The sequence below is a fragment of the Gadus macrocephalus genome, chromosome 15 (genome assembly GCF_031168955.1).
Source record: "Gadus macrocephalus chromosome 15, ASM3116895v1".
Taxonomy (NCBI): domain Eukaryota; kingdom Metazoa; phylum Chordata; class Actinopteri; order Gadiformes; family Gadidae; genus Gadus; species Gadus macrocephalus.
The window spans coordinates 14,794,683-14,817,074 of NC_082396.1; the positions used below are offsets into that span (position 1 = coordinate 14,794,683).

The window sequence follows — 22,392 nt, forward strand, 5'->3', positions numbered from 1 at the left end:
ACCCATGATGAACCATGTCATTACTCTCCCAAAGAGCTTTTAATGTTGTGCCAATTTACACACATTCCTAGGGCCCCGGGACCACATCCAGATCCTCTGCACTCTGCTGAATGGAGGTGACTCCGGGGGTAAGGAATCCGCCAACACACTACCATCCATCCACTCCCCCCCCCCCCCCGCCGAGGAAGCCAAGTTAAGGTAGCTCAGAGGCGCGGTGGTGATCGGGGGCGGCTGATGAATGATGTATCTCAGTGCTAGGTGGAAGGCTTTGCCTGCTATCTTCTGAACATGTGTCTTCACCTATGTTGTGACCTGGTATGCCCTCTCTGAGACCAATGCCCTTTTCTAGTCTATTTGATCCATTTGCTATGAGACATGGAGCTTTGTAGCTCGCACACGTATGCCAGGGGTAGGCGTCGTGAAAACAACCCCATCCAGACGCAGCATCTCTGGGGGTTGAGGTTGTATCATCTTCCCCGACGCCTTGCATCACAGATAAGAGGCAGCCTTCAATCGTATATATATGGGCACAATGCACAGCAGGGGCTGAGAGTCAGAGCCACCTCGTCTATTCCTGGCTAACAACTTCCACGCTGAAAAGATTAGAAGAGAACACCCTTTTGCGGAGGTAGAGAACGCACATTTACTCAGAAGTCACCTGCTGTTAAATATTCACGGTCGGTTTCTCTTCAGTGTCTCTCTTTTGGATACGGCCCTTCAAATCGCTGGGCCAGGGGCCTTATACGATGGCAGACACGGCGGGCGTGTAGCTGTGACGAGCGAGGGCCACATGGGGAGAATGTGAATGTCGAAGGCACATAAAGGACTCTCCATTACAGCCACACAGAGCCATCACCATGATGATCCCTGAACACCATGTGACCATGCAGGATTATTTATTTTCAGCTCTGCGGGTTGCCGTTATCAACACACCCTCTTTCATGGCATACCTACTTATATGACGTTGTATAAACTAATGGGTGTGAGAAGCATCTTCGTATAATGATAATCACCCGGTAAGAGTGATTATCTTGATTGCACTACACTACAGACACATAGGGCCCTATTTTAACGGTCTGAAACGCAAGTGGAAAGCGCAAAGCGCAAGTAGCTTTGTGGGCGGTTCTACGGCGCTATCGCTATTTTACAGGCGGATAAATGACACTTGCGTCGCGGCGCAAGTGTCAAAAGGGTTGGTCTGAAGCAGCCTAATTACCCGTAGGTGTGGTTTGGGCGTAACGTCCAACAAACCAATGAGAGTGCCAGCTCCCATCCCCTTTAAGAGCCATGACCGCATTTGAATCGGACGAGTTGATATTTTGACAGCGCGTCTGCAGTCTCCGATGAGACAGATGCACATGAATTTCAAACTGCAAATGGCTCAGTTTATTGCAAAATAATATGGCCTAATTCACACATGGAATAAGGGGTTTTCTTCCACAACTTCAGAAATACTGAGTCCTCAAATAAATTTCGCCAAAGAAAACGTAAATAATATAACATATGATATGCGGTAACTGATCTATTTAATGAAATACGCAATACATTATAAACATTGTTTCTTATCAGTATTGTATGCTATCCTAATATGCATGTGTCTCCGCGGTAATAGACATTGCCATTGATTGTATTATGCGTTACGTGTTTAGTTTGCGTGTGTTTAAACAGAGCACACACGCGCGCCCGCATTCATTCATTCTTTTTAACACTCACTCGCGGTAAAACAATGTTTTTCACGATCAAATACTCATCAATCCTAAAAGTTATGGGCATGTAGGCCTATACGATGTCTGTTTGCAGATGCATTGATTTAAAAGTACAACTTATTACCGCTGCATCAGCTGTTCTTTCCCAAATAATTTACCAAGAATGTTCGGCTAGGTAGATGAGAGAAGCAAAGTGTATGCGCGAGGTGCACAAGCAATCCGTATGCATCGCATGCGCATGTAGGCTATGCATCCGCCCTTAAAGGGACTCTTACCTTTGTTGCATTTTTACACTTTTTTTGGATAAGGTTAAATTGGTATTAATAAGGTAATAACACTCTAATATGCAAGACAGACCCACCAGGAGTAAATACAAACAATTATTTTACTCTCATAATATTTAGTGAAAACTTCAACCAATAAAATTCTTCGGACCGAATGACCTTATTGGCCGACAGACCTGTCTGTTTGCTGCATGGATATATAAGGTTTTCCGTCTGCTTCTTGTGGCGCATTCGGGCCCGCGTCATCAAGGCGCGTCCTCAACTAGAGGGTTTGTTTTGATTCCACGGCAGACAGTAGCGAGTAGCGACCGTAGCGACTGACGATGGCAGACCAAAGTGGTCCACGGCGTACTGAAACTGCACCATTCAGTCCGATTAGGGGACTCATCTCGGACTCGGACTCACAGAGATACCCTCCCCTGGAGCCTCAGGAAGACCTCCAGACTGTTGGCCACCAACTGCACCATTCAGTCCGACAAGGGGACCCGATTCGGCCTCAGAAGCCAAGTGGTCCCGCTCCCCTGGATGATTCTCAGGACCTCCCGACCGTTGGCAACCAACCGCACCACTCAGTCCGATTACGGGACCCATTTCGGACTCAGACGCGACGTTGTCCCGCTACTCTGGAGCTCCAGGAAGACCTCCAGACCGTTGGCAACCAACCGCCACACTCAGTCCGATTACGGGACCCATTTCGGACTCAGACGCGACGTTGTCCCGCTACTCTGGAGCTCCAGGAAGACCTCCAGACCGTTGGCAACCAACCGCCACACTCAGTCCGATTACGGGACCCATTTCGGGCTCAGACGCGACGTTGTCCCGCTAATCTGGAGCTCCAGGATGGTAGATATTATATGACCCCTGGGAGTCTAAACATAACCCATGGGAGTCTAAACATAATCCATGGGAGTCTAGAACTTTTGTACTGTAGCGACCCTGGGACAGTTAAATACTTTGTTATGTTATGTGTTACATTATATTTCGTTGTCCGTTATGCCAGTTGTTCTATGTGCATGTAATGTTCTTCTTGTCAATCAGCGTGGGGGCGAATCATTAGGTCAGCTGGGGGAGGGCCTTGGAAGAACAGGAGGGTGGGGGCCTGCACGCGAGTGAGACCGTGTTGGGGGTTGCCGGGGTAACCGGGGTTTGTTTTGTGTCGGTTTTCTGCCGTTGGTTGCAATGTTACGGGTTTCAGTGACCTGGTTTTGGTTCATTAAAACTACCTTCAACTACTAATGACTCGACATCATTATGTCACCGGCGAGGTCGTTACAGTACTCTAAAAAATAACGCTTAGTTTTGTACTCTAAAAAATAACGCTTAGGGGGTGGGGCATTGGAGGAAGGCGGGATGATTTGAATGTGCTGTAATTCTCAAATGCAACAAAGGTGAGAGTCCCTTTAAAATAGCATCTGAACAACGCGCCACTGACTTTAAACCAGGTATTTCCTGGTCAGTAGCGCAATGGTATTCAGCAACGGCAAAATAGCGTTTGCGCCAGAACACGCCTCCTCCTTCCGCCGAACCGCCCCTTGGGGCGCATGATCAATCCCTAATTTACCGGCGAGTGGCGCTGGTGGGAAAAGAACGCTCTGCGCCAGTTGTAAACTAGCAACGACACATGCGCCAGTGACTAAGTCACTTGCGCCGGATGCAAGATAGGGCCCATATGGTTTATATCCATTTAAGTTTGTGTTATGACACACTGTTGCATACATTTCCCATGGGAGATGAATAATGTAATATGTTAGATCAATATACAGGATACCTTACAATGGTTCAATTTAATTGAGATTTCTGTGCTTGAAAAAAATTATCCGGCTCTGTAAAAGTGCTGTGATACATTAGTCACAAACAAATGAAACCATGCTAATGTTTTGAGGAAGGCTTGGCTATTGGGACCAATATTGGAGCAGTAATTGCATAGATAAGTTATTGCAATCAGCTAATGCAATCAACCATATTGTACCATTGAGGGCAATATATATATATATATATATATATATACATACACACACAAAAGTAATACCCTGAAACATATCTTTTTTTTGCATTATTTGCTTTAAAGCATGGAATGATTAACTGCATTTGTATGTAGTGTTAGTCATTATATCTTTTAGTACGTTTGTAAATGATCATAATAATAATAATAATAATACATTTAATTTAGAGGCGCCTTTCAAGACACCCAAGGTCACCTTACAGAGCATATAGTCATTATTCAAAACTATGTAAAACAGACTAGGAATAAAAGGAAAACAGAGGTTAAACATGAATAATAATAATAATTAATAACACTCAAAGACGTCTAAAGTGAAGTGGGGACCTCACTAACCACCACCAATATGTATCATGCCCAATAATATTTCCAATGCTCCTTATATTGCTGTTTCCATAATTTTTTGCGGCAATCCAATAATATTAGCCCAATTCAAAAGAAGATTACAGTATTAAATATTAACTTCTGCAGGGGAAAGATTATAAATGTTTCTATGGATTGACATGGAGCATTGGTAACCCCTTTGGCACCGTCAATTAAATCTGATGAAACCATTCACCATGAAGACCTGCAGACGACAAGACCTGTTCTACCTGGATCTGTTTCTCTAACCGTGTGGAAAGGGATGCCCTGTCTGGCTGGCTTCAGATCCTACAACTTCCTGTCACGACTGCCCGTCAAACTAAGACAACGGGGAAAGTAAGCGGGTGAAGTTTGACTCCCGGGGTCACGACGAAGAACAAGAAACTAAGGATAGCGATATGAGTTTTTGTTTATATGTCAGTGCTAGCGTACGGCTTCTGTCAGACTGTTATCCGGGCAGAAGGTTTGAAGCAGGTGGCCTTGGTAATGCATTTTTATGCTTGGTTGTCCTTGAAGCAAACTGTAGGACTGGAAACAATATCTTGTGATGAGATAGAGTGAGCCTTACTGACTGACTGATGGATTAGTGTATACGGAGTGTGATGCGAACACCCTTTCTGAAAATGAAACATGCCTTGAAAGCCTATTTCTGATGTGGAACCCGTGACTCCAACTCTCTTCTTCTCCAATCACAAATGTTATTGGGGTTCCAGGGAGAAATAATCTAACTTGCATTCGGCAGCAACGCCAAAGTGTTCCGACTGCATTATAAATGTTAATCCATTATCCGCTGTGACCGGGAGCTTTCATATATTGCTTTGACAAAACCATGACCAACAGGGCAGGGACGGGGAAGTATGTAAAATCAATGCCTGTCAAAATTCTGTCATATTTCAAAAGCTTCTTAATCAATCCCTCTGGAGTCTGACGAGTCAAGTAGCCTACAGAAAAGGTCATTGATTCAGTTTAACCCTTTTAGATGCATGCGTGACGCAATGCATGACAAGAGGATCTAGACCTGCTGGGAGTAATTCAAGACAGAGGCCAACAGGACTAGGGGAAACAACAAGGGCACGCTGATGTGTTTGAAATGCAAGCAAAACAAACATCATTCATGCTAGTCAAAACAGCCACCGAAATTCTGTCTGTAAGGTAATAGCACGGCTTTAAAGGATGAATCAGTTCTCTTTTTATGGTGCTACTTAATGAAAAGCAGATAAAAAGTGTTTTACCCTTGGGCTGTACAAATGAATCCCTCCATGTTTAAATGGTGCCTCTGTATACACGGTTAATTGTGCCTGTTTGCTAATGAGATGGCAACTTGCTAATCTCAGAAATACAGCAGGGATATGTAGATAGCGGCATGCATAGTTAGTTTATCCCAGTAAAACAGTTGAGCTCTTTGAGAATGGTTTCTCCCTTGAGCTTTTCTTCCATCCATAAAGTTACTGATAAGCTACTACCAGATGGATTTCAACACCAAGCCCCACATATGTCTTGAGAAATTACAAATCTTGGATTAATAACAACATTTGTTCTCAAAATGTTCTATGAAACTATTAACTATTAAATTGTGACATACTACCTACCATTTTCCCTCCTCTCTGATTTCCTTTCTTCAACTCGGTTATTCATCCACATGAGATGAAATGAGAGAAACAAATGGGATTGAAAAATGTGATCGCATCACTATAAATGCAATATGCACTCTTGGACAAATCCATAGAAAAATAGAAAAAAATATTTTTTTGCGATTGAAGCTAGCAAATTAAGAAATATCCAAAACTGAGCAAAATAACACTGAATTAAAGGATTTGGGAAACAAATCACCAGAATGATTCAACATGAAGGCTATTAAACAATGTTGTCGAGGCAATAAGTATTAACCTCTCAATAACAACTCTGGCCAGCTCTTGATGGATGAGAATGGCATGTTTGGGGTTTAGGAAGTACTCATTAGACATTCATGCCATTCAGTTTGCCAGCAGTTTAACTCAGAGGAAAGTAAAAAATCCCTTGGACAGCAGCACACACCCATGCAAGATAAGACCCATATTCGGTAGGTTCCCATCATCAGCAATTCTCCTGGCTCATTATTCATTTCTACATATTACCTAACACTAAAACTTCCTCTCACACAAAGCCCGGATTGAAAGGATTTCCCATATTTCTTTCTACGTTCCTTGCGTAATTCCATTGTCTCGCTCTCTTGCCCCCTTTTCTATCCATTTACTTTGAGAGATCTCTCTCTCTCTCTCTCTCTCTCTCCCTCTCTCTCTCTCTCCCTCTCCCTCTCTCCCTCTCCCTCACTCCCTCTCTCGGAGGAAGATGGACGGGGAGCTCGTTGATTTATTTACACAGAATAGACAGAGAGCAGAGACACTATAAAAACGGCCCTTCATTTATTAGGGATGAAACTAAACCCTCCCCAACAGTGGCTCACCCTTTCGGTGCCATAAAAAGACGAGGAAGGAAGGGAGAGCAGACCGGGTTCAAGGTGGTTGCAATGCAGTTGAAACATGGAAGGAGAGAGAGTGGGAGAGGGGGGAGGGGAGAAGGGCAGAGGTTGAGAATGGTATGAGCAGAAAACGGTTGAGGAGGAAATAATAGGAAGAGAAAAAGAGGGAGAGACTAAGTCCGGCCATGGTTGTATTATAGAATAATGGAGATAAATCCTATTCTCAAATGCGCTCAATAAGGACACGCATCCCCAAAAGCGTTCTATATTTAAATTATATATTTTAATGACACACAAACGTACACGCACACACAAACACAGACAATACATAGCATCATTGACAGCCCAAGCGCCTCTTTCCCTCTCTGAATCCAACAGGCCCTCTCGCACACTAGCTGTTCTTTAAACCATCCCACCTCCATTATCTTATTTGGTGTGTGTCTGTGAAAATCACTGTTTACTGAACATACACAATATCCTCAGGCAAACAGGCCCGGGTATCATGAACTGTGTCCTCGTGAGGGCCTGCCTGATAGCTGAGGGCCCAGATTGAGCAGGCCCCTGATAACGTTAAGGTCAATAACACCATGAGTGCCACCCTTCAACACATGTTACAGGGCATAAAATCCATCAGCCGCTATTTCAACAACAAATCAATAAACTACTGCACTTCATCAATGTGAGGATCACAAGGGATATTCAAATAATTATCAAAGACCGATACATCCGTTGGCCGGTTTTGATGGCCCATTCTTTCTGACCCATCCCTAATAGGTACATGTTTGCCGATATTCGCTGCTATGAAAACTTAAGAAATGGTGTGGATTTATAAATGTAAATTCTATCTTTATAATTCCTCTACCCTGGTGGTGTCACCTTTGAATGCTTTAACTATGCACATCCATGTTAACACTCCAAACACCAACAGCTCCACATCATGTTCTGTGTGACGGTTAGTAGCTCAACCCCATACAGTTATTGGTTCCTTAAACTCTTCGATGTTGCTGTGGCCTGAGGCATTGCTGCAGGGTGAGCAAATCCCAATAACCTGATCCACAGCCAGGATACTACAATATATACATCGAATAACGGCCAATATATATATATATCTATTTAGAATATTGGATGATATTCAAGGGAAATTGAATGTAATCAGCCCAAAAAAAAGGCTGGCTTTTTAATCAGGCTGTAATAATAATTAATCAATACCTATAATTATCTATCAATCAATCAATCAATCAATTGATCTATCTATCTATCTATATTTATAACTATATATAGGGTTATGTGTGAGAGAATAAATAACGAGAGTAAGGGAGGAAGAGAGTAAGGGGGAGAAGGCACAGGTGTGGTCTGAACGCAGCCATCAGAGGGACAGCTGGTTCAGCCGTGGGCTCTGTTTCAATGTTTCCACACAGGGACATGGGAGTCCAGATCAATGAGACCTATTCCTTTTCTTTACTTTGGGAACAGTGTGTTCGATTATTGAATCATATATTTAGAATATTTCTTAAGGTATTGCCAGCGCTGTTTCAAACTTCACATTGAATTGAATACCTAATCCTGCACACAACTTGTACCACGATGCCTTTTTCTTGAAACAATATAATGATGAGGCAATAAACGCGGTAGAGCCCGACCGATATAGAATTTTTAAGGCCGATACCGATACGAATATTTTGTGATTTAAAAATCCGATATGCCGATATATCGGCCGATATATATACTGTATATATATATTTAAAAAAAAATCCAGAAACGCGCAGCAAAACAAACACATTTCCCTAACATTGGTTATTTGTAGTTATCCTTTAAATCCTTTTCACTCTCAGCTAACACGTAACAACAGCAAAACTGGACATGGTAGTCATGAATTAAGTCATGCTTATCGACTTTAGAGAATTGATGGGGATGTTCTTTTAATTGTTATTCAAGCAATGTATGTCTCGTGACAGTTGCCAACTTACCATGAACACACTCGCACACATGAACAACACCGATGATCTCCGTCGATCTCCGTCATTCACTCTGCCTAACTCTGGCTGAATCAGCGGGTTTGGGCGTTAGAGCGCCCTCTGGCATTTATCGGCCATTATAAATGCCGATACCGAATAGTTTGAAAAATGCCTAATATCGGCCGATAATATCGGCCTGCCGATATATCGGTCGGGCTCTAAAACGCGGGTATTGAATTATTACTTATGGTGTGTGTGTGTGTGTTTGTGTTTTTGGTGCAGTTGAAACAGTCAACAAACAGTTACGATATGGGATGGATTCTGGAATGACGGCCGGGCCAAATGTCTAATTCGGGTACCGAAGGCTGGCTGTGTCCTTGTTGGTGTGGGAAGTTAAACAGGCATGAGCACGGGGACAGCAGGAGCAGGGCACGGACAACAGATACCAGAAGTAATCACACACCACCAACCTGCTCGTGTGAGACAGTGAGTGTGTGTGTGTGTATGTGCGCGTGTGTGTGTCTGTGTGTGTCTCTGTCTGTGTGTGCAAAGCAGAATGGGATACAGAAAACAAAACTGTTCAAATACAGTTAATCCTTGCAAGTTGTACATACACGTCACATCAGAAAATCATGAAATATCGGTATGTGCCACAAATGAATGCAAAAACTACACCAAGAAAGACAGCATTTCTATAGAATTTCACAGCACCTCATTATAGTCGAACCAAACTATCGTCTTCTGTTCTACCCTTTGTTTTTCTGCTCTACTTCAGAGACTAAGTCAAAGACAGCCTTTCATCGCTCAAGACATTTCTCGAGCAAACGAACCGCTTCAAGACCTGACAGCAGTGAAGGGATGTCGTAATCTTACATCGGAAAGAAAACGATCGCTGTTGGTATAGCCAACAGCGATCTAAAGATAGGCAGGCGGCACAGTACTGTGCTCTGCTGTGGCCTGCATGGCTGCGGAAGTGGATTAAACGGGCTTTACCATCAAGACGAGGACTAATGAAACCCAATGGGGGCAGTGAGCTGGTCTGTTTCTACAGCTGACTCCTGTAACGCAGCCATCTCCCCGTCTCAGGCTGCTCCTAATGCCGGGCCCTGGCCTCAGACGGAGACGCCTGCCGCCATGGGGTTGACGACTGGCCCATCAGAGAACCCATGAAACACAGCAGGCTGCCTTAGGAACTCTCCCCCTGCATGCAATAGGCCTATCAGTGCTTATCTGTGCTCCATCAATCGGAGCTCGGACTCTTGAATATAAAGACATGTATGATTGTGTTGTGCAGCAGGGATGTACCGTGGTTTTTTTAAGCATCCACGAAGCAGGTTGAAAGAAACAACTTGTACCATCATCTCTCTGTATTACCGGTGCTTGCAGTTAAAACGTTGAACTGTGAACGTATGGCTGCATATCTAAACAAAACTGATGTCACTGAACCATAACATGCAGGTATGGCTGCGGAAATCACCGCACACCCTTACCATCACACTCTCTGTGTAGGTAAGTTACAGAGGCGAAGGGAAAGCTATTTCTTTCTACAATATTTTGAGCCATTGACACTGCAGCCGGGGCTCAAACTACATAAATTCATGGGCCAGGGATCAATTCCCTAGTGGGATCATGTTCAACAATGCCATCCATCAGAGAGGGAATGGACCCCCGGAATCAGTCCCCACCAAGGATGACCCCCCCCCCCCCCAGTCCTTGTGGAGAGATGTGGCTTGCATCCCACCTATTCCACATTCACTTCAGCTTTTTTCCATTAGGCCTTTCTCTTACGTACAATTAGACAGCCGCAGACACAGACAGACAAGATGCACTCTCTGCCCCCGCTTTCTATAGGGCATATGTGTTGACATATTGATATGAACACAATGGCTTGTGTTTATGAAACATGATTATAGTGTACATTGCTACTAACGATTGTTCTTCTGCAACCATGAAATAAATTAACTGAATTGCTTTTCTCTATTAGGCAATTCCGAAGCCTCTCCATTGTCATATCTCTATATAGCTTATGTGATGAATTGCAGCCAGGGGGGGGGGGGGGGGAATCAAAACATTTGTACCATGGCAGAGGTGCCATTGCCTCCGCTGTTATACCTTTGCCAGAAACGCACTCTGCCCCCCCAGCCCCCCACCGTCCCCATTCACCCCACATCCATTCATATAGCCATCTATGGACATGGTAAATAAACAGCACTGGGACATACCGCCGAAAAAGCCAATTAAACCACCGAAGCGAGGCAATAGCGCAATTGATGAACGTCATTAAAGCAGTCGTTTATTTATTTATTTAAAACCATGCATTAGCAGACTACACCCCTCATGCATCTAAAAAAAAAAGGCACTCCCGTTAAATCGAAACGTTTGCCGTATACACGTTTTATGAATCGTGACTTGGGACACATTTCATGTTTGCGTCAAGTGAACTTTTACAACGCATAAACCCTGTTTGGTCGCACCTGTACCGCAAGGGAGAGGTACACGAGCAGCACTTGTTACTACAACTTCAGACACGCTGGAGATTCATTCCACACCCTATTAACCTCTTTTTTTTGTTGTTGCTGTGGTTATATGCATTTAAAAGTACCAGAAACCATTTGGCTTATTTTGCAGAGAAATGTCTGAGTCATTTCTTTCCAACTCTAACACGCAGCAAAATCCAATGAACGACAGCAACAGCTAAAGGAAATATAGACTAGGCTAAGGGAAACATTCTGACTTTACCACTTAAAAAAACCATTTGCACCTACCTCATCACGAATTAAACGGACACCAGGGGCGAGTTCGTGAAGAAACCGGGGGTTCAAGTCTGTATTGTCAGTGGTCCATGTTAATGTACAGCGCGGTAATTGGTTCACTCCAAACTCAGTGCGCGAGCGGTCCGCAGCGCTCAACCTTCTGGAGATGAGTGCGCGCGGAGCTCTCGTGGATCTGCAAGGACCGCGGGATCTCCAAAAGGCGCACGAGGAGCGCGCCTCGGGGGTGTAGCGGCGTGATTGGCTGACAGGATCGTGACGCACCAGCAGGTGGCACAACCGTCAAAAATAAAAATAAAAACAGATCTGGTCGAAAGCTTTTAAAACGCATCGAACGGGAAATATTGATTTCAATGACTGCACGAACCTGCCTTTCAAATTCTGTCAAGTATCCTACCGGACATGAAGCCTGATTCACACATCTTTATATTTGAACAGAAAAGCAGATTAAAATGAATTAATAATTGATACAATTATGATTATAATTGTACTAATATTGTCATTATCGTTTTCATTATTATCAATACTTTATACCAGGACAAACCATCAACTGACTTATTATTCCCATTATACAATTAAAGCCATTGTGGGGGGGGGGGGGGGAAATAGACATGACACCCACACAAAGCTAATAGGCTTTGACACAAAGTTGAAGGCAATTAAGCAGCCCAAACGGTGTGTTTTCCTTGCTTTCAGAGTACAAATAGGTAGTGAATGGTAATCCTCAGAGGAATGTGTAAGCCAATTATGGTTAGCAGTAGGTACTTTGTGAAACGGGGTCTGAGCGCGCTTCCTGTGCTGGACTCGGCAGCGCTGACACTCCAGACACATTTCCTGTTCACAGTTCACAGTCATGATGTTCTCATTAAGATACAGCATGATGAGGAGGATCCTACTCAGACTTCCTCCCACATTAACTGTATCATCATAGTCGTCATCATAATGTTTCAGTGGGCAAATTGTCACAATGTGCACATGTGTGTTTTCTCATCTTCCTGCCTGCTGAAATCTGGAGAGAGAAGTGGGTAACTAAACCCACACCGTCTGGCCGTGGTGTGTGTGTGTGTGTGTGTGTGTGTGTGTGTGTGCGTGTGTGTGTGTGTGTGTGTGTGTGTGTGTGTGTGTGTGTGTGTGTGTGTGTGTGTGTGTGTGTGTGTGTGTGTGTGTGTGTGTGTGTGTGTGTGTGTGTGTGTGTGTGTGTGTGTGCGTACGCTTGTGTGCATGCACGCCTGGGTGCATGCGTGGCCCATTTGTCACCCAATGTGTGAAAAGGTGCCCGGTAAATGACTATGAACTCAATAAAGCACTTATATGATTCTTATAGGGTTCTTATAGGTGGTGCTCTCAGGTATCCTGTAAAGTCATGGATATCCAATAATCCCAGGGTATTAGGAGAATCTTGCATGCCTCGCAACGATGGAGATAACGAAACAAAGAGGCAAATACAACTCGTAGCGGAGGGCAAATATTGACCTGAAGCCAATTTAATTTGATTGTATGCCCGGTACTGTACAGTACACCCAGGTCTGAACAGTAAACATTGTAAACGTAGGCTGGAAATGACATGCGAGCCCCTGGGGACGGGTACATCTGTTCTCACTCATGAACGTGCAGGGAGAGCAGAGTATAGCAATGAGAGAGGTTCAGAAAAAGAGAAAAAGGATTACTTCTGCAACATTTTCCTTTTCACCTTATTGCAGCGTTTGCCCTCTAGATTACACAACTAGATATACAGAGTGATCGCAAGGGTCCCTGATAAACTCACACGGACACACACACACACACACACACGGACACACACACACACACACACACACACACACACACACACACACACACACACACACACACACACACACACACACACACACACACAATACAGTAAGCTGCAGCCCTCTCCATTCACCCTCCTGCAATTTCACAGCGCCTGGTTCCTCAGTAAGTGCATGGACTCTCTGATAGGTAAGCCACTGTGGGCTACTGGGCTGTGCGCTGCAGTGCCACACTCTGCTACATCGTCCAACTTCTCCTTCACAAACACATTCAGATGCACACACACACACACACACACACACACACACACACACACACACACACACACACACACACACACACACACACACACACACACACACACACACACACACACACACACACGCACACGCACATATTTCACTTGTGTGTGTGTGTGTGTGTGTGTGTGTGTGTGTGTGTGTGTGTATGTCTCTGTCTGTGTGTGCAAAGGAGAATGAGATACAGAAAACAAAAATGTTAAAATACAGTTAATCCTTGCAAGTTGTACACTATAGCTAAGATAGTTGACAATAGACACAACTATAAGGTTTGTAGCTACAGTTTTAATCCTAGGAACATAGACACAGCCCGGCCATGCACATGCAACACACACAAGCACATGCGCGTACAGACACAGACACACACACACAGACACACACACACACACACACACACACACACACACACACACACACACACACACACACACACACACACACACACACACACACACACACACACACACACACACACACACACACACACACACACACAATAATAGCTAAGGTATTCGACACACAGCCATGTACATACACCCATAAACACAGACTAACAACCAGATGGAGTCAACTTGTTCCTCTGCCAGTGAGGTAGTGGCTGATGGGAACAGGGGTATAGCTGGGCTGCCAGCAGAACAGTAAACAGCATTTCCTCAATAAAACCATGCCTCCTGTCAGCCTGGGACTACAGTTCGCTCCCTGCACTGCTGCTCGCAAGGACAGTGCTGGTTAAACTCGAGTCCAGGATTTTACAAGCCACATGGGGACAGCCTGTGACATAACATAATAACCCAATGAGTAGAAAAGTCATATCATTGCTAAGGAATAGTAGACATGAAATGGGTTTGGTCATCCGTGATATCCTCAAATATTGTGCCTCAGTGATTTTGTGCTACATCAAATGCATATTATGTGTTGCTATTCAAAATACATGAAACAAAGTGCAGTCTCCAATAACATTGTTTAGATTTGAATAATTAATAATTAAACAGCAGGATCATTTACAAAAACAATATTTGCATTATAAATGTATGGGCGCATACAGTACCATTGAGAGCAACTTGATCTCACACACACACACACACACACACACACACACACACACACACACACACAGATCACACACACATACACACACACACACACACACACACACACACACACACACACACACACACACACACACACACACACACACACACACACACACACACACACACACACACACACACAATTGCATAGTTCCACCCTTACATAGGTGCATGGCCAGGTGCAAATTACCTCCTTTGAACTTAACATGAAATGGGAAAGTAATGGAAAACCAGTGGGGAGAGTTAATTAGGCAACGGTAACGACATGGTGGGACCGCCGTTGACATTTGCTGCGGCAGCTTGCTCTGTTGTGCACAGGAGACCACAAGGTGGGGAGAGGATCCATAACGAGCACCGCGGCGAGGACTCTAAAGGACCCTTGCAGCGGGCGCCATGGAGGTACCGCAGCGACGAGGCACCGCGTCGGATCCAAGTAGGTCAGGTCCTGAAGTGTGCAAGTGGTTAACCGAAGCATGAACCGCTCATGGCAAGAAGGAGGCCCAATCCCATTTCTACCCCTTACCCCTTACCCTTACCCCTTCAAAACAAGGGGGAGGGGGAAGGGGAAGGGGTAAGGGGTAGTTGCAGTTGTATTATTTGCCATTGAAAATAATAAAAAAAAAACGAGAATATCCCAGCCCCTAAAGGTGTCGTTAGGAGTGCTTAGCACAGCTAGGCAGAGCAGCGCTGTGGGCTACAGAGTACAACTAAACCACCAATAGGAGGTAGAAGGCAGCAGACAAGCAGCCAGGGTGTAGATTACACTGAGCTACAATAACGGCGAGGGATTTGTGAGAGGAGGAAATCCCAGGCATACAAAGACTGGTGTCTGGTTCATGGCCTTGCTACTTGCAGGTAAAAAATGGGCCTAAATGGATTATCGTGTTCTCTCGAAATATGTAATGATCATATATAAATACAACAATTTAGTTTGGTTCTTGTAACGGTGTCTTCAGCTGTGAGAGGGTACATGCCTTCACTTTGCTTATCTTCAAGCTGCAGTAATTTGGGGGTGTGGGGGGAGGGGCAACCTGCTCTCCGAGAATGGCTCTCTCCGTCTCGGTGTTACACAGCACAGCAGGGAGAAAATTGAGCTGGGTTTTCAGTTTTCTCCCCTTTCTTTCCAGGCATTCTGTGTCCAGGGGGGTTCCGGGAGCCTGGGGTCGGATGAGTTGGCACCTTTTAAAGAACAAAGAGCAGGAATGCTGCAGGAAGGGGTGAGAGTAGGAAAGGTTTTTTTGAAGTTGCTCCGTCGAGATGCGTTTCAAGTCTGTTTAGACCGGCTCAGTGGGGGACGGGCCATGTGTGTTTCATGATTGAACCAAGGAATTGGGGAAAGAATATATTGAGCATGGCAGACTTTTTAATCTCTACAATGGACTAATGAGGAATAGAGCCAAGCCCTTCAGAATTGAAGCACTCACAACATACTCATTTTTATAGAAGCTATACTATTCTCTTCATCCACACACATCAAGGTTTGTTGTGTGGAATACAAAGTCTAATGGTTTTTCGAATTTAACACACACTTATATAACAGTATATATATATATATATATATATATATGTATATATCAGACATATCAGACAAAGGACGCAGGGTGGTGGTGTCGATTTTTTGCAAGGTTTGCATACAATGATACAACACAATGGTGCTCCATGTTGCAATGCTGGATATCTACTTGAGTGTGTGGTGATGGCTGGCTTAACCTGTGCCCAATGATTTCTCAAAGCACAACCGTAGCGCAGCCTCACCCAGCCCCAGAGGCCAATCAGACTGACTCGGGTCAGATGAGGTTGCATAAACCAGCCATCATCCACACACACTCTCACAGTAGCCAAAAAGCAAATAACAATAGCAATAGAATGCAAATCCAAACTATCAGAAAAGTTTGATCCAAACTCAAAGTTTGAGGTCGATGAAAGACGACTGATGTAAATTAATTTATCCTTTGTTTAGACCACATTGGACCACATTCTTGTTGTGCTAACACCATTCCTGAATAGCTTCTTCTTCTACACAAAGAGTGGTCGACACAACACCAGATACAGTTCTATGGGATAGAGATAGGTCATACCCTACAAGCATGGCCTATTTGCCATTCTGCCCAGGCCAAGACAGACTGAAGATGCACCAGATGAACCACCTCCAGAGTGTAACCCTGTTTTTCTTGTGTCTCTGAATGAACCACGTGATGAACATTTACAACTCTCGAGTCATGGCCAGCACGAAACAACAATAACACCGAAGATTAAAATTACGTTTCAGTACTACTCAACCAGAAGTCGAGTTATTGAGGTCATACGTTTCTCTCTCCATAAGATACCGAGAGCCGCTGGATAAAACACACATAAGATAACTGTTGGTTTTGGTGACATATATTGTGTTAGCTTCTTAATCTTCCAAAATAAAAAATTGGCAAAGTGTGCAATTAACATACATGTAATTCTTAGCACAAATCAAACAGGTCAAAATGTATTTATTTTCAGAAATAACGCTCCATCGGGGAGAGTGAGAGGGGAGGGAATTAGGCTCTCTATTGTAATGGTTGTCTGCTACTGGACTTCACCCAGACTCCCTGTGTCTCCTTGTTTGTCTTATTAGGGTGACCCTTGCCAATTAGTTCATTGGGTTCACCTGTGTCTTCTGGCTTCTTTCGGTCTGCTTGTTCTGTTGTGCCAGCCATGGTGGTATTGTAAGAGCGCTACCAACCTCCCAATTGACATTCTTGGTTTAACAGATTTTTGTGTTGCGGAAAAATGCAACTGTGTTTCTTTTTGTCTGTCTGTAGTGAGCTCCTTCAAATGGAAGTGGTCTTTCGGTTGGATTCCAAGCCTGCCTCTGGTTCTCTGCACTTGCATCCAAGACACATAAAACGCTAATAGAATAGCTTCCTCAGCGGTCTAGCCTGTCCAAAGATCTTGTTGCCTGTCGTGACACAAAGCTGCAGTAGTGCAACAACAGTCAGGCATCTCAACAATGTCCTATTCGTCCTAGCCGCACAAACCCATTAACAATTTACAGTTTTAGTATTCACCTAAGTTCTGAGTTGAGATTTAGTCTCCATTCAGAATCTGCGCATGAATTCAAATAAGATAGTTGGATTCTGGCTTCACTCCAAGTCTCCAGAGTCTTCCCTGTCTATCTTGCTCTCTGTTCACTTAAGTTCTGACTGGAGATTTGGTCTTGTGTCTAGCACAGACACATCTGCATGTATTCAAATAGCATTGTTTGTTTCTGCCTTTAAATTTTGTTGAATCCTCTCCAAGTCTCCAGAGTCTTCCCTGTCTATCTCGCTCACTGTGGGACCTCAACGTTGCAGTCAGGCGAGCCGTATATCACGGAGCGGCACAGCTACAAAGCAGAAGTGTAAATCATGCTCCCAAATAAATCCTGCTTCTAGAACTGCTAATTCATCAGATGTGGGAGTTTGGCCGTTTGGTTGATTATAATTTAAGAGCCTGCGGAGGGGAGTGGAGTCCCCTACGCAGGATGCAGTCATAATATAAAACACATAAATCTGCAGGTGAAATGTACAAAAAGAACTTGCACACTCACACACACACACACACACACACATACACACACACACGCAACATGTGTGTCCGTCAACACGTCTCCGTCATGAACGAGATACTTGTGATGTTTTAAGAAGTCCCGGTCCGTGGTCTGCGGCCTCATCGGGATGCCGGTTCACCACTGTCCTAATTCAACTTTAAAACTACAAGCCCTCCTCATTAGCCTCCCTGTGTAATAGATCCATAGAGGGGGAGACTTGACACAGATTGACTGCTTATTAGCAGGGGTCACCATGGACCGTTTCTCCCTCGATTATATGGAGGTGTGTGTGTGTGTGTGTGTGTGTGTGTGTGTGTGTGTGTGGGGGGGTGGGGTGGGGCATCATTACCATAAAGGAATTAGCTCGTTCATTCGCAACATCGGTGGTGTAGGACATTCCGTTAGATAAAGCGGCTCACTCTCTAATGAGTCAATTATCAGTTTGACCTCAGACCCGTTGTCTGCCTGACCTCTTTAGCTACTCTGTTCAACACATACCACACACACACACACACACACACATACACACACACACACACACACACACACACACACACACACACACACACACACACACACACACACACACATACTTCAATGTCAGTTATATCTATCCATGTATATATATGTGGAATGCGTATGTTTAATCCAAGTTCAGCACACTGTTTCACCGCTTGTCCCCGCCAGGTGAACAGGACCAGAGGGTATGTTTCATGGTGGAGGAACATCCCCTCCCACTGACCCCCCCCCCCCCCCCCCCCCCCTCCCAGCCTGACAGCAGAAGAGTCAGATCCCAGACAGACGCTCGAGTCCGTTTCCCTTCCAGCCACACACAGCGGTCTGGGGGGTCTGCTATCCTTAAACCCTAAACCGGTCCCAGCTCATGAATGCCTTATCTGGAACTGTTGAGAGCACACGGCTTCCGGGTCCACACACACACATGCAGACACACACGCGTACACACACACATATACACATACATATACACACACACACACACACACACACACACACACACACACATGCACACGCACATGAAAAACACGCACGCACACAAACGCACACAGACACATGCGTTCCTCTCCTCCGGACCTTCCCAAGGTCTTCCAAGTCCCATGTCTCCAGTTACCCGGTGATAAAACCCCTGATCTCTCCTTATTTATACAGCGTAGCAAACTGCACTGTCCAGCTTCTCGCTGGACACACTTCATGATACCACACATCAACACACTTGGACTCTGGGAGTGTGGGGGGATATGCATGTCTATGAGTGTGTGTGTGTGTGTGTGTGTGTGTGTGTGTGTGTGTGTGTGTGTGTGTGTGTGTGTGTGTGTGTGTGTGTGTGTGTGTGTGTGTGTGTGTGTGTGTGTGTGTGTGTGTGTGTGTGTGTGTGTGTGTGTGTGCATGTTTGAGTGACAGCATGGTGATATTTGTGCGGATGCGTGTAGCATGCAAGAATGTAGAGTTGGACTTTGTGCACGCGATTATATAAAACAGGATTAAATCAGGTGATAGATGTTGATACATTTACTCACTCCCCTTGTCTCCCATTGCAGACGAAAGGAAAGGGAGATCAGAGAACATCTGGTCCTGATTGTTCCACCCCTATTAGTTGTTTAAGCCGTCATAGCAGCCCTCCATGCCCAGACATCCAGGATAATGTTGGATCACACAGGACTACTGTGATGGATTGGAGGGAGCAGCTTCTGGCAGCAGCTCCTCCTCAGATAGATGATTCTCCTCCTCCTCCTCTTCCTCCTGTTCCTCCTCCTCCTCCTCCTGTTCCTCTTCCTGTTCCTCCTCATCCTCCTCCTCTACCTCTTCCTCCTCCTCCTGATCCTCCTCCACCTGTTCCTCCCCCTCCTAGCCCTCCTCCTCCTCCTCCTCCCCCTTCTCCTCTTCCTCCGCCGCTTCTTCCTCCTCTTCTTCCTCCACCTCCTCCTCAAGATACAGTGGGTCAAAGCAGTTGAAAGAAACAAAATGACAAAAGACATCATGTTGAATCAGAAGTGCTCTGAGGCGCTGTGTGACTTTAGTTTGAGAAATGAAACAAATTAATATTTATTGAAATGAAATATTACAAAGTCTGCACTTTAGGACAAAATAAGTTTGCAGTATACTTTATATCGCCTTTTTTATTATTGTTTTTGACTTTCAAAAAAAATAAGCCAATATCTTCATAAGCGATCAAGCAAATAAAAGCTTGATCTCTTGGGGTTTAACTCGTTACTCGGTAGAATGGTTGAACCGTTCTACCTTCCTCCCTCCTCCATCTTCATAGAACATGGAGGATTCATCACTGCTCCATAAGAGAGTATTACATGATGATGTAGAACACTGTGTCGGTTTCACATTATTTGTATTCTGCTACCATGCTGTAGCCTGGAGACCATCCTGATCACCTGAACACAGATGCTGTTGCTACACGGATCAGTCTGGACCTCTTACCGCCCTCATCCACTTTCTGAAATGACAATGTCCAATCAGGGACTGTGTTGCAGTAGACAACAATTGTTCCGCTGATTGGCTGTAGGAGTATGTCAGTCAAGGGCATGCAAGTACTGCCGCCCACTGAGACCGCTTTCTGCCTAGTTGACTATTGATGCTATACAATCTGTTTGGGGACTGCATCCACCTTATACATTCTATTACCCCGATATATTAAGGGGTCATTACAATCTTGAAGCAAATCGCCATGACACCCCTTACACCTGCAAAGAGACCTGCAGGTGTTCACGAAATATTAGTTTCAAGTGTCATCTTGGCTTCATCATTTAACTTTCTGTTCCTCATCATGCATTGCTTGTGGTGGTGAGCGCTGCTATTGAGTTGTCCTTGTTTGACATCACGCTGGGATGGGGGTGCTAGGAGGTGCACTACGCTTGCTCTGTCCTAAAGCACAGAAAACATCCTCTTGATTACACGAAATTTCAGTTTGCAGCCCTGCTGTTTTCCCAGAACCACAGAAAGAGGAAAGGAAAAGAAGAGAGAGAGGGAAGGATGAAGGGAAAGGCAGAGAGAGAGAGAGAGTGTTTGACAGCGAGAGAGAGCAATTAAGGAATGCGCTGGGATGAATCTTCATGAGGCCTCCTGTCTGTTACCGTCAATACAGTCTGCCTGGCGTGGAGAAAACGTGTCGATGGAAAACGTCTGGACTTATTCAAACTGAAATATGCTCAGGTTATGTTATCCTGTGTGGAAGAAAGAGCCAAGCTCAACATGACCGTGAGGGGGACCGGGGGGTTGCTTGTCACCTGTACCCCCCCCCCCCCAACCCTTCATATCTCAGACACAGCTTGGGTGTAAAACTCGTCTCTAGGAATATTCTGACGTTCTTTAACGTGAATACAGAATCAGACTGATGTAGCTGAATATGAAGTATGTGCTGGAATATAAATCCCTTCAACAAAGCACCCATTTCCCAGATAAGAAAATGCCATAATAGGAAATGACACAAGTGTGCAAATCTGCTTATATATGGTAAGGCTTGGTGAATGGGGGGGGGGGGGGGGGGGGGGGGGCGGGTCAGATGTCACGTCAAGTCAGATGTCAGCACTCAATGGCTATCCAGGTTCCCATGGATAGGGCATAATGGGCAGAGGCAAGCTTCATTTTGCATATTAAAAAAAACACAAGGGTGTTAATGAATTTTTCACAAAATAGTGAGCTTGAAACTTGAAAGTATTCGCATTATCCGTGTATGGCTGGTTATAGAAAGGGTGGCTCACCTGTGTGTGTGTGTGTGTGTGTGTGTGTGCGTGTGTGTGTGTGTGTGCGTGTGTGTGTGTGTGCGTGTGTGCGTGTGCGTGTGTGTGTGTGTGTGTGTGTGTGTGTGTGTGTGTGTGTGTGTGTGTGTGTGTGTGTGTGTGTGCGTGCGTGCGTGTGTGTGTGTGTGTGTGTATGTATCTAACCAATGTGTTGTACGAGGAGCTCAGGATCATCCACGCGGGGATAGCCCAGCATTACAACGCAGAACTAAGAGCAGGTTCATCGCGTCCTGGATGTTGAAAACATGCTTTTACCACACGACTTCCATTCACCTGACAGAAAATCAAAGACAGAGCTTCTAGCGGTTATTGTTACCCAAAAGGCGGCTTTGTTGTTTGCTTGTTTAAAAGGATCAACGTGTCCTGT

General features: G+C 44.8%; 1 protein-coding gene across 1 annotated transcript in view; it reads right to left on the reverse strand.

Annotated features, from left to right (window-relative positions):
* chrm3a (cholinergic receptor, muscarinic 3a) overlaps nucleotides 1-11,705 on the reverse strand; it is a 62,023-nt gene extending 50,318 nt beyond the window's left edge. Inside the window, exon 1 of the mRNA XM_060072956.1 lies at nucleotides 11,531-11,705. The gene's annotated coding sequence lies outside the window, so the exon portion shown is untranslated. The remainder of the gene's footprint in view (nucleotides 1-11,530) is intronic.
* Between the last annotated feature and the right edge of the window lie 10,687 nt (nucleotides 11,706-22,392).